Below are 11,066 nucleotides of genomic sequence, written 5' to 3' on the forward strand. Positions count from 1 at the left end.
CCATAAGTCCATTCTTGTTGCAACTTCTCGTGTAAACATGTTATAAATTTATGAGAATATGTGCATGAATGTGACACCCATGCTTTTTTCAGTACTTTTATTACATTTTTCTTTGATTTTGAAAAATTTAGTAAAGGAGTAAAAATAGTTACAGCATAAAATCTAGGTGACACCAGGTTTTGCATCACTAAAATGTCAGTTCTGTACAAGGTCTAACACCTCAGTTTACTATTAACTCCAACTTTCAGAAAGGATTTTATATTTCTCTTGATTTCATTGTTTAAGTTTTTCTACTCTTTGCACACTTATACAAATGAGTTCATCTTTAACAGGTCATTAAATTATATAGGTAATTATTTGACATAATTGTCTTAACCTGAGCAATCACGTGGGGACAATTTAACCACTGAGAAAGTAATTTTAATACATATCAGTAATTTATAAGGGCAGGAGGAAGGAAGGGATGGATAAATAACTCTTGCACTTGGATGCAGTGAATGAACAAATAAATAGCATACCTGAATTACATAGAATTCAGTGTTCTAAAAGAATATATCTAAAATACTTCCAATCCTGTTGGGCATGTTAAATTGAAAAAATTTACTCATATAACAAATACATTGCTTTCCTTTTAAAAAAAATCATGTTTGAAATAAATGTAATTAAAATCTGTGCAAAATGCAAGAAATAAAAGTTCCAGTGTAAGGAATTAACAGTTGTTTAGATAAAAGGCAGCAAATAGAAAAGGTTTTAACGCTGATTTAAAACTACTGAGAGTCTCAGCAGACCTGCAGTTTCCTGGGAGTTTGTTCCACATGTGAGGAGCATAAAAGCTGAACGCTGCCACTCCATGTTTTGTTCTGACTGGAAACAGAAAGTAGACCTGACCCTGATGACCTGAGGGATCTCAGGTTCATAATGAATCAGAAAATCCTGAATGTACTTTGGTCCTAAACCATTCAGTGCTTTGTAAACTAACAGCAGGATTTTGAAGTCAATTCTTTGACAGACAGGAAGCCAGTGTAAAGATCTGAGGAGTTATGTGATCTACTTAGTCTTAGTGAGGACTCCAGCATCAGTGTTCTGAACTAACTGCAGCTGTGGGGAGACATGTAAAGACAGCACTCTAGTCTACTAAAGAAAAATGCATGGAGGTTTATCTAAATCTTGCTGAGTCAACAGTCCTTTAATCCTCCATATGTACTTTAAGTGAAAAAGGCTGACTTTACAACTGTCCTAATGTAACTGCTAAAGTTCAGGTCCATTACATCTCCCAGGTTTGTTGTTTGTTTTTAACTTAGCTGTTTGAAGCTAAGGTGGCTCTAACAGCCAATCAGGTTCTACACAATGACTCATTAATTTGACTCAGATGTGTTGGTGCAGGGATACATGGAAAACCTGCTGGATTGCGGCCCTCGTAGGACCGAATTGAGTAGCCCTGCAGTAGATAAATTGATAAATGGATGGTTAAAACATTTTACTTATAGACCTACAGTTACAAGTTATATTTTAAATATGTAAGGGCTGTGCATTTTTAAGTTGTCATATTTTGTGGCATAGTTGTAATATTTTGTATTTTTGTTCGTTGACACACAATAAATGTTTATTTTTGAAGAATAGTTTGATGTTATTGAATTATTCTACAAGGTTTTTCCTTTATAGTTGTGGAACTAATCTTGAGCTTTAATTTCTTCTAAAGATATTTTGATGTACTATAGGCTAAATTAGAGTAGGGTGCAAGGAAATTCTGTTAGATGTGGTCATTTTTATTTCTTATTATTTAATATATCAACCTTTATTTAAACAGGCAGTCCCACTGAGACACCCAGCCTCATTTACAAGAGGGAGCTGTTTACCTACCCTAACCTACATGTCTTTGGATGCCACCTTCCACCTAATAGCAATGTTGAAATTACTGGGTGAACAAAGAAAAACCTGTACACAGAATTTAGAATATGAACTAATACAGAACAATGCTATAACTACTATCATTAGTTTTAATAATATCATTTAACATGCTGAGGGCTCAAAGATGTTGAATAACTTTATTAAGATGATCTGAAGTAGAACTTTGGTTTGCCGGGGAATTACTGGCAAAGAGGCAGAGAAGAAGGTGGAAAAACATGAATTATAAAGAGCAGGACTACAAACCGAAGACTGCTAGTTACTCAGATAACAATTTTAGAATATTGTATTTATTATCAATAGTAATGCTCCAATCCATTTTAATCTAGTCTGAATCTAACTCATTTCTGGACATGGACATGTTTGTAGTTAAACTAAATTGATTGTATTGTTTAAATGGACCAAAGTGCATTTATTTAGGAAATGTACTAGCTAAATTTCAATCAGAAATACCATGCTTTTTTTCCCACTGCTTTTGTGAAATTAAGATTTTTTTCATACAAGAGCATCTGAAGTCTCAACATGCTGTTATAATAAACAATTGAACCGTTTCTGCTTATTTAGCTAATTAAAGTAACTTTGTTACAGCAAAAACAATTAAATAATACTGAAACATATTTTTTCTATAAATACCTAAAATTTGTCTGCTTAACTGTATGTAAACATTTCTTTTTAAAGTCTTTAAAATTTCAATGTAGGAATTTAGCTTATTACACAGTAAAGTGATTGTGTGTTTAAATTCTAAAATTTTAAGTCTTAGGATAAGGTTTATTTAAATTCTTTCAGTGTTTGAATCCATCCATACTTCCATGTGTTAAAGCTTTATGATTAAGGTGCTATATATTAAGATATCAGCACACACAACCCACTAGCTTCTGCCACTTAATTATGAGGACAGAGTTCAACTATAACATACAATTTAGGTACAAACAGGCTATAAATATTCCCAGACCCCTTAATTGCACATAGCTTGTTCTTTTTGGAGGAATTAACTGTTCCTGGCTGACCAGGCAAAGGCACACAGGCCTCGTTAAAATAAAAAAAAGAAAAGAAAAAAAGAAACCAGAGGAAGGAGGAGGAAGGGAGACAGTTTAACAAGAGCAGCAGAAGACAAAGAGGGTGGGGTGGCAGAAAAATCTCTGCGCTGTTTATTGTCATGTTTTAGTAAAAAACAACAAGAACTTCAGAGAAATATATGAATCTCTGCCTGCAGTTGTGCTTCAAGACTCTTTATAAAACATCAATCTGTACACATTTCTGACTCTGTAGATGCTACAAAAGCCAAAACACACTCTTCTTTCACCAAGACTTAACATTTGCTTTGGATACAGAAACTTTTACAGTGAGGGCTATAGTTTGAATTTCCTTAGAATAATATCATGAGAATGACATTATAAGCAAAAAGACTGCACAAATATACTTTTTCCAACTTGACCTGTACTGTCCATTTTCTCTCGTTGAACAGCAGCTCCTTTATTCAGTCGGACTGCATTTGGATCCAAATGTTTTTTTTTTAGAAAAACCCTTTTGTAGCCAGAGGTTTTGATTTACATCAACATCTATGTGATTAGAGCAGGAAGGGCGGGCACGTTTAAGCATATTCAGCATTGTATGTTAGACAAATTAGAAAATTTCCAAGTCAAGCTTCCAGCTTACACAGATCAGCTGGGGGCATGACTTTCAGAGTTTTTCTTCCTTTCTTAGGAACAAATGTAGTTATAGTTAAAAGAAAAAAACAAAGTGATTCATTTCATCTCTTCAGCCCAAACATATTGCTTTTCTTCTTCTTCTTCTTCTGGCCCAGAACTGAATTCCTTTCAAATGTCAAGTGTCTCCTAACATGTCAGCAAAGTTAAGCCTTCTGAGAACACAGTGCGCTGACTGTGGGGCTCATTTAATTTAGTTTATAAGTCTCCATTCAAGCTGGAAACATTAGCTACCTTTCTGGGACATTCTAATGATAGGTTGCTGGTCTTCATACATTTTGGCAATGAAGGAAGAAATGGTTTGTCATGGATATGTTCTGGAACCAAATAACCCATCAGCCTCATTCTCTTTGGAGTTAGCTTGCTGAAATGGAAGCTCAACCACGGTGGTGATGTTTGACTAGCTTTAGATCTCTTTCATGAAAAATAAAAACAGAACTTCAATTATACAAAAAGTTAGCTGTAATTTTACACACAAAAAAAAACATGCTCATAAATAAAGAAAAAAACAGTCTTTTTGGTGGAGAACGGGTGCATGCACAAAACTACACCTATGCATATGTGCACATTTGTGTGCATAAATCAGCTCTCACCTCCTCCATCATTCCCAGTGGTTTATGGGAGCCCAGTGGGGAGTCACATCAGCCTCCCCTTTGATGATGACACACATGATTCATGGCTTTTAGAGACCGTTTGTTTTCATTACGCCTCCTCGTCAGCTCGCTGTAGCTGTATCACAGTTTCGTGCAACGCAAGCAAATTTGGGCCAGAATGAGAGGAAAATATTTCAAGTCTTTTTTTTTTTGGCACTAGAACAAACAAAGGAACTTAGTTTTGGTATAAGGAGGAAAAACGTAAGGCAAGATCCCGACTACATTTTCCACTGTTTCTTGGGTTCAGAGGTGATCAGGGATTCATAAAATGTCAGAGTTTTGGAAAATAAGGATAGGGTACAGAAATGTCAAATGCACAATAACAGTTTTCCAGTTGTAACCTTCTTCTAATCCATCCTGTGCATGCTATATTTGCTTGGCTTAATATATTATACACTTGTTATTCAAAGAAACAAAGTTAAATAAAAGAAAATTTTAATCTAAAGTTTAAATATGGCTCATATGCATACCTATGACGATACAGATCTTGATTGCAGTGATTAAAATCAGGGCTGGTGATGGCTGAACCAAGTTGTCGTGCTTCAGAACCTGAGAAAGCTGATGGATCAGTGCTCCAGTAGAAATGAGTCTTTCTGTCATGAGTCAAGAGTCCTTAACCATCAGGTTTATGAACTGAATGGATGTTGAAGACCAGCTGTTTTGCCTTTCACTTGTCCTGTCCTCCATTGTGATCTATGTAAACAGAAAACACATATATAAAAGCCTTTCAAAAGCCTTCAGTCATACTTTGAGTACAATGTCCCTGTTCGGATGCATCTTCATCAAATGCTACTTTTGGAAAAGGAAAACATGGAATAACAACAATCCATAACTACAGCTGATACTAACTTGACACAAAAGACAATTTTCTGAGCTATGATGGCTTAGAGTTAAGCTCCATGAGAGTTTGGTATGTGAAGTATGAAAGTTTTCCTGTCAACATGTCATCATTTTCAGACACAGCTAGTGTCCAGCAGACATAGTTGACCAGGCCCCCTCCATCCTCCAGACAGAAAAGGCATAGCTCAGTCTCTCATGGGCCAGGTAGTTACATCCAGCAAGCTTACTGTCCATCTCGTCACTCTGCAGAACCTGGTACAGAAAGTCTATGTAGCGAGATGCCAACCTAAGGGTCTGGATCTTGCTCAGTTTGTCAGAGGGGAGCGTTGGGATGATCTTGCGCAATGAGGCGAAAGCTTCGTTCAGAGATTGTGTGCGTTGTCGCTCCCGGATATTGGCAATGACCCGCTGAGCATGTGGATCCTCTAGGGCTGAAAGACTTCCAGGACTATGGCCGGCTACTGGAGACAGGGAAGGTCCTGAGGATGGTGGTCTGTGCTGGGGGCTCTTTTTGAGTTTTTTTGGACCAGTTGGAGTGTAAATCTGATTGTCCTCCCCTGGTTTAACTTTGTCATCGTTTGCTGATGTGGTGGGGGGGGACTGTGGTAAGGGGATCCTGCATCCGTTTACGCCCGATGATCCCCGGTGTTGCTACGACAACGGGGCAGGTATTAGAAAAAGGTTTTCCTGAGTTCTCTTCACTGGAAAGCACCCCTCCCTCAGGGTGGTCATCATTAGAGGGCTCCTCCTCTCTCATGCTTGGCCACGTTTGTCCTCTCTTTACCTCCTTTTTAGTGACCCGTATCCTTTTCTTCTGAATTTCTCCTATCTTTTGGGTCTGACCACGTCTTCTTTGATTTTCCCAGAGATGTTCCCCCGATCAGTTCGTCTTCAGGAGTTCCCTCCGTTGAGTTTTGTGTTTCTCTGAGCTTCCGCTGTGTTGTTGTTCCTCTCCATCCAACTTTTCACTGTATTACATCCAAGCAAGCCAAAGTAGGAGAGGAGTCGGTGCTCGGGTTTTGGATTCTTCATCCCACATGTGGAAAACCTGTCACAGATCTCTTCCAGTCTCTGCATTAGTAAACCGGACTGTTCCCATGCCCCACTCCCGGAGCAGCATGTAATACAACAGCAACATGAATCTGACTTTTAAAAGGAGGCGACTGGGAAGCTTCCAGCAGCCCTCCCACCCAGTTCATCGATTGGCTGTGAGGGTTGTTTTGGACGGTTGTGCTTAAGACAGCAAGTAGAGGAAATCCTAAATGATTGGTCTGATTACAGCGGCAAGGAGGAGACAAAGGTTTGTCACACAGCCAACCAAATGCAGCCGTTGTGACGTTTACTTCTTGTTCTAAAAGTTGCTTAAGTTTATAGGTTCCAGATTTCCTCCAAAGCAGAGGCACTACCACCACCTCCCCCCTTCACTGAATGGTAATCGGTCCCCTTCACAGTTCAGAACCGTCAGCAGCAGCATTTCAAAATAGCTCAGAGCAAAAAGAAAAACTGAAAAAGAATCTAGACTGTTTTTGTTCCTGCTATGAAAGTTTTAACATAGTTTATCTCCATTTTCCTTCCAAATGTTGATTTTTTTCTGCTTTAAAAATTGTGAAATGAGCTTATAGTTAATTTATAAAACAAAAACTAACAGGAAGATGGAATGAAGGTTTGATACTGGGCAGTAAATCATTCCTAGTTTTAAAATGTGTTAAACAGTTATTATTAGATTTAAGGTGAACTAAGCTACTTAAATACAACATGGGAATACAAATTAGAAATAAACAAACTGTAGCCTCCAATAAGGTATTATTAGAATTTAAACAATGTGTTCTTGCTTGTGAAATGACAAAGACAGTGTGTTGTATTTTATTGGCAGTGACTTGGCTGTAGTTTCTAGGCTGAGTGCTAGAGGGAGGAAAGAGCTGGCTTTCAGTCAGCTGTGCAGAACTGAGGTCTAATCATTGCAATCACTGCACTGAGGAAAGAATGAGTGCTGTGAATCAGAGGGAGACCTGTGGGACCTTTTGAAACTTTCATCCATGGAGCTACATGTAGATCTCTCCCCGGTCCTGGTCCAGCATGCACATTGCTTCGGCATGGCTTACAGCCACACCTCCACAAAAGAAGTGTCTATTGTTAGCAGTTTGTTTCATAGATGTGACGCTTCTCTCAGATGAGAACACTGGAGTCCAAATGGCTTTTGACAGGCACACTTAGGCAACAGAACTGGAAAATATCAGAGATTCTCTCCAGAGTCTCCTCAAACATGGCTCATGTCCACATTAAAAAGAAAAAGCTCTATTGTCTAACATCAGATGATATGTGCACACACTGCTGCGCAGCGTGACAGGGTTGTTTTGTGGAAACAAATGATCATTCAAATGAAAATAGGACAGTTTTGTTTAATAACCCACTTTTTTCATGACATCCCCCCTGGGATTATTAAAGTGATTTTTCATCCCATTTCCTTCAGTTTCATTATTATTCAATTTCATATTCATTTATTTTTTAAACCCCCGTTAGTTTGTAAGATATCGTGCATATTATAGCTCTTGGAGATTTTATTTTATTTTATTTTATTTTATTAATAATTAGAAGTACTGTTGCTATTAGTGAGGATGACATTATTGTTGTAATTATTTTTATTAATATTAATATTGATCCTAAGATCTTTTGATGTTATATATATATATCATATGTATAATGAAATACATATGAGGCAGTTAATGATGTTTGGCTGAGGGGGTGGGATTGACTCAGTGCTGCTTCTTCCCACTCCCTCTGGACAAAGACTTATTTTACTTTTCCTTCTTTTGCATATTCCTTTTGTTTTCCTGTTATTTTTTATTCTTTATTTCTTTAATTTGTCTTTTGTTCAAATAAAAACTTTCAATCAATCAGTTTTACTTTTCAGAAAATCACTGAAATATGTAATTAGTACATTTGTAAGTATTTAACATTTTTAAAATGTACATTGTATTCCCAACATGCCGTACTTCCTGGGTTTTACCTGTCAACTCATTTTTGCTTTACATCAAACTTATAGTTATGATGGAAATGCAAAGAATATAGAAAGAAGGATATATTGCAGCAACACTTAATACAGGCTGAAACAGTGATTTCAAACAGCAAACAAAAGGAGAAAAACCGTTTATATCAAGGGCTGAACAGGAGTCTTTTAGGTGAACGTGCATGTGTTGGATTCATCTCTAATCCCATCACTTCCAATAAAATAAGATACACAATCTAAATATACACAGTCTAAACATACACAGTGTATGTTACACACAAACACACATGCACACACACACACACACAAAAGAAACCAAATAAATAAATCATTACACCGCTATGTGGTAATGGAGCAATGTCTGATGTTTCCATATTCTCTTTTCTGTAGGCAGTTTGCTGCCACTTCATTCATCACTTGTTGGCATGTGTGTCAACTAGAACAGTTACAGTGTGATATCAAAGCCAAGAACTTGTTGAATTCAATAAAACTAAATAGATTTTTGCTTTTTTAACCTAATCTATGAGCCTGTAACTTCCAATAACCTTAACAGCTGCTGTAACATGGATCAAAGTTAAAGTGTGATTGTTTACAGGCTCACAGGTGTGTAAGAAATTACTTCTACTGAAATCTTCAGGATTAAATGTATTGATCTAAAATCGTGTGAGGACAGCAGTCTACATCTGAGATAGGGGGGCCAACTACGTGGGGAACGCTTGACTTTATAATGAAATTGAAATACAAACCATAGATTTCTAAAACAGTGGATTGGATTTGATCTTTTCCAAGCTGTGGCAATAAAATATTAAGCCACATTTTGAGGAATTTTCATACACCATGGTTGGGATCTGGGCCTACTGACAAAGCTGTGATTTGTTTAGCCACAAATGGATATTAACACTCCTGTCTGTGCAATCATAATAAACAACAGCAACTTTTTCTGAAGAAAAATATTACATAAGACATGCTGCAAAGTGAGTGGGGGAAATTTTAGTAACTAAAGTAATAGTTTACAGGAAGGGACACAAAATATTCATTAGTTACTAAGAGATGATGAGGAACTAGATGGAAATATTTATTGGACAACTAGCTAATCATTAGAAAATGTTTTGTTCCTGACTCTTCATTCGTAAGTGGGGAACAAATCAGGAAATTTAAATTTAGTTCTCTCCCAATTCATATTAGATTGTCACACAATGAGTCATTACAAGGCTCTGGCAATATATACACAAATATTAGACAGCAAAACTGAGTCGATCATTCTGAAATGTCTATTAATACTTTCATTTTAACTTTGAACCAGCTGGTTAGCAGCACAGTGCAGTAAACACAACCTTCAGTCTGTGTTTTTAATGTTGTTTCTATAGTGTAACATGTTAAATAATGTCCTGCATCAAACTGGGAACAATACTTGAACAGTACACGTCTTTTTATTTAATCTTATAAACACATATGTTTTACCCTGCTTTTTTCTTACTTTTATTATAAGTCTGTAATATCAACGTTTCTTAGATTCACTTTAATTTTTTCTTAACTTTTTCATTCTGGAAAATGAATCTCAAACGACACATCATGTTGCAGTCATGTAATCAGTCATGTAATGATTGATTAGATATCCGCTGGGCTAGAGTTGGGGTCACCAGCTGTACAAGAGGAACAGAAATAGATAAATAATTTTGATCTGGAAAGTTTCAGGATAGCGAGGAACTTATATTTTACTTAAAAATGTGGGTCTGACAGCAAAAATAATTTGTTTAAAAGCATGAGTTACTATTATTACTCTTGAGGATTTAAAAAAAAATGCAGACACAAATTTCCCTAGTTTTTTGTTTTTTTTCTTTACCCCAGTATGAATGTTAGAGTTAATTACCAATCTGTATTTTTGCAGTATGCTTGAGCTGCTGCTGAAATTAGTAACCATAAACACGCCTGTCCAGAGATCCCTTTTTAACTCCTTTTCATCTTCTCTTTGAACATCGGACCACGCAGCTTCTCTGCACGCAATAGGAAACCTGCGACTGATCATAACTATTTACATATCACAGCTGCCTTGAAACTGTTCTTGCTTTCTAAAAATAAATACCTCCAGGCTACAGGAGAGATAGAAAACATATATCAGGTCTTCACATAAACACATTGAGACTGGTGCAGGGGAGAGAAGGAGGTGATTTTGGTCACAATACTTCATGGTGTAGAAGAAATACCCCCCTGGAGGCTGAAAACAGAACACAGGGCCTTGTCTGTTTAAACTGCATGCTTAAATGGAGACTTAAAATAAATATTTCCACCAAAAGAAATGGGAGAATGTTATTATATGCAGAGTTTGTTTTTTTTTAACTATATGCACACATGTATGTCACACATGTTTGAAAAGGGCTTGATTAGGTGTGAAATGTGGTATGCATTTACACAAATACCATATAATGAAGTTTTACACTTTAAGGTCTTTTTCTTCATATATATATATGATTTCCATCAATTTGAAGCAATCTTGAAATTCAGCATAATTAGGGGTGTGTCCTTTTTGATTGACAGGTATTGTATATCCGCAGCAAGAAGGGAGAGTGTAGCACAATTGCGATTTGTAGCCGGCTAACAGTACACCTTAGCTTTACCCTGCCTACCGTAGCTGGTTCGCTACCATTAGCTCCGGGTTAGCTCAGTTAGCTCTCAGCTACAGGCAGCTCAGAATTTGATGGGTGTCAGTCATCCACCCCCACCTTCACAGTCCCTCTCTCGGCTCCACCTCTTTGCCTGTTTTTGGATTTTCCGGGAATGATGACAAGTGTGAAGCTGCCAAGATGGCGATGGTGGGACCTCCCAATGACTTTCAATTCAGCTTTTCAGAAACCTACTTGTGATGTCACGAAGGCTCCGTCAATCTTTTATATACAGTCTATAGTCAATCCCCATAGACGCCCATGTTAAAAAGACTAACTTCACAGCAGAAATAAA

The 11,066-nt window shown here is 37.1% G+C and overlaps 1 pseudogene; it reads right to left on the minus strand.

The window, feature by feature from the left end:
• Nucleotides 1-4,341: 4,341 nt before the first annotated feature.
• Nucleotides 4,342-6,210, minus strand: LOC121651090 (annotated as a pseudogene).
• Between the last annotated feature and the right edge of the window lie 4,856 nt (nucleotides 6,211-11,066).

Source organism: Melanotaenia boesemani, chromosome 13, assembly GCF_017639745.1.
Source record: "Melanotaenia boesemani isolate fMelBoe1 chromosome 13, fMelBoe1.pri, whole genome shotgun sequence".
NCBI lineage: Eukaryota > Metazoa > Chordata > Actinopteri > Atheriniformes > Melanotaeniidae > Melanotaenia > Melanotaenia boesemani.